Genomic DNA, 2666 nt, shown 5'->3' on the forward strand with positions numbered 1-2666 from the left:
ATAAACTGCACTGTCTTAAGAGGGAGGTTCGTAAATGGGTCAAAGAGCAAAGAATTGTTGAATCCCATAAATTGGATTTCATAGAAGCCTCTTTGTGGCTCTTTTCGACTTGGATGATCCCTTGTTCACCTCCGAAGTGCGCAAGAAACAAATTTTAGAATTGGAAGCACAGAAAAGAGATCTATACAAGGCACAAGAAATGGCTTGGAGACTAAAAAGTCGGGCAATATGGGTTGAAGCTAGTGACCGAAATTCAAAATTTTTTCATAGATTTGCATCTATGAGGTGCAAGGAAAATGGAATCTGGAACATTTGTGGAGAAGGGGGTTATGTTCTCACCTCTCAATCTAATATTGAATAGGCCGCATATCATCATTTCAGAACTCTTTATTCTGAAAAAGAACTTGTTTTTAGAGACCAAATGGACTTTATTAATCATATGCCCTTGATGCTACAGGAGTCTAATAATGACATTCTGGGAAGGCTTGTTTCGACTGAGGAATTACATTATGTTCTCCTTGCATGTGCCAAGAAAAAAAGTCCCAGACCAGATGGTTCAAGGGTCGATTTATACATTTAATTTTTTGATCTTATGTCACAGGATCTTCTAAATGCTGTGGAAGAATCCCAGATTAAGGGATGTGTTTCGGGTGCTATCAATGCTACTTTCATAGCATTAATCCCCCCAAAAAAGATCCCAAGTTCTTTTCTTAATTTTCGGCCCATTTACCTCTACAATTTTGTTTATAAACTGATTTCTAAACTTATTGCTGCCAAGATTAGATCCTTGCTTATATACCATATATCACCAGAGTAGTTTGGCTTTATAGAGGGGCATCAAATTCAAGACGCGATGGGTATAGCGTAGGAAGTTTTAAACACTATTAAGGTCAAGAGACTTAAAGCTTGCCTAATGAAGATTGACATTACCAAGGCTTTCGATAGTGTCAACTAGGAATTTCTTAGACCGATTCTCTATAAAATAGGTCTCAATATCAACAATGCTAACAGGATTTTAGCTTGTGTATCCTCCAATAATTCTGTTGTGATTATAAATGGTCTCCCTAGTGATTTTTTCAATGCACGCTGGGGATTAATGCAAGGATGTGATTTATCCCCAATTCTGTTCATTCTTATTATGGAAACTCTCAGTAGGAAAATATCGAACTCCAGGGACAGAGTCTTGATCAAGGGCATCACTATGACTAGATAGAATTGTATTACACATTTGATTTTTGCTGATGACCTCCTACTTGGTGGTGAGTCTTCTACCTCTGAATGGTCCCAATTTCATCATATTTTAAACACTTTCGGATCTGCTTCAAGACTTATCAATAATTCACACAAATATGAAGTGATTTCTTCACAAGTGCCTGTGGATGTGATCGAACAGGTTTGTGGATTATTTGGGATTTCTTCATAGGATGTGGACTCTGGCTTTCAATATTTGGGCTTCCAAATTAAACCGAATCTATACAAAATCTCTGACTTGATATGGATTATAAAAAAAATTGATCTCAAATTTAAAAAATGGACTCTCAGGTGGCTCTCCATTGGGGGTAGTATCATTCTTATCGAAGTTGTACTTAAGTCTTTATCCATATATTGGATGCATCTGTATATGCTACCATTAGATAATACATAAAATTGATGCTATTCTAGATAGATTTCTCTAGTTCGGTAAAGAGCAATCATGTAAGATTCATTTGGCTAGACTGTCTCTTTTATCTAAAGTTGTTGAACATGGGGGATGGGGGATCCTAGACACCTTATCTTTTAATAGGGCTCTCATATGAAAAATTTTGTGGAGAGGATTGTCGGGTAGGGGTATATGGTCTCAGATCATCAAAGGTAAATATTTGGGCTATTAGGACTTCGAAGTCTGGATTAAAGGTGGTGCTAAAATCCCTCTCTCAACTTCATTTATATGGCACAGTATGGGAGTTCGGTGATGGTAGCAGGATCGAGGTTCGACTGGACACTACTGGTAGTTCCCAAGGGTTTCATATGCTATCTGTTGCTCTCTTACAACACTTGCACAACAAAGGTATTTATCTTCTATCTCATATTGTTTCTTTTCGAGCTCACTCTCCATATCTTCAGACTTAGCTCCGGGAAGAGGACATTGATCTATCGGGTATTTTGGCTACCAAATGGACTCTTTATATTAGATAGATTGAGGCTGCAGGTATTTTTATTTCAGATAAGATTGATAAGATGCGATGGGCTATACAAGTCTACAAGAACATGATTGCGACCAAAGACATTTCTAGGTCTATTTCTATCCCAACTAATCCTTCTATGGAGCTATCCTGGTTCCACAAATATTTGAAATGGAACTTCCCATTTGATCTTAAATGTTTCAGATGGCTGGTATTGAATGACAAAGTTCTCACTTGGAAGAATTTAGTTCGCAGAGGTTTCATTGGTCCTAGTATCTGCTTGTTGTGCAAGAAACATTCAAAAGATGTTGAACATCTCTTCATGAACTGTTCAGTTTCCATAGAAATTTGGTTTTTGGTCCTCAATGTATTCTAGATTGTGGAGGATTGGAAGCATATTACACTGTTGACATGTTTTAAGCATTGGTTTCAGACACAACAAGTTTTTGGTACCCTACCTTTTTTCATCATTTGGGGCATATGGCGCTGCAGGAACCTTATCAT

This window comes from Pinus tabuliformis, chromosome 3_1 (assembly GCF_031772625.1).
Source record: "Pinus tabuliformis cultivar Carrire ecotype Pingquan chromosome 3_1, CPIR1, whole genome shotgun sequence".
Lineage (NCBI taxonomy): Eukaryota > Viridiplantae > Streptophyta > Pinopsida > Pinales > Pinaceae > Pinus > Pinus tabuliformis.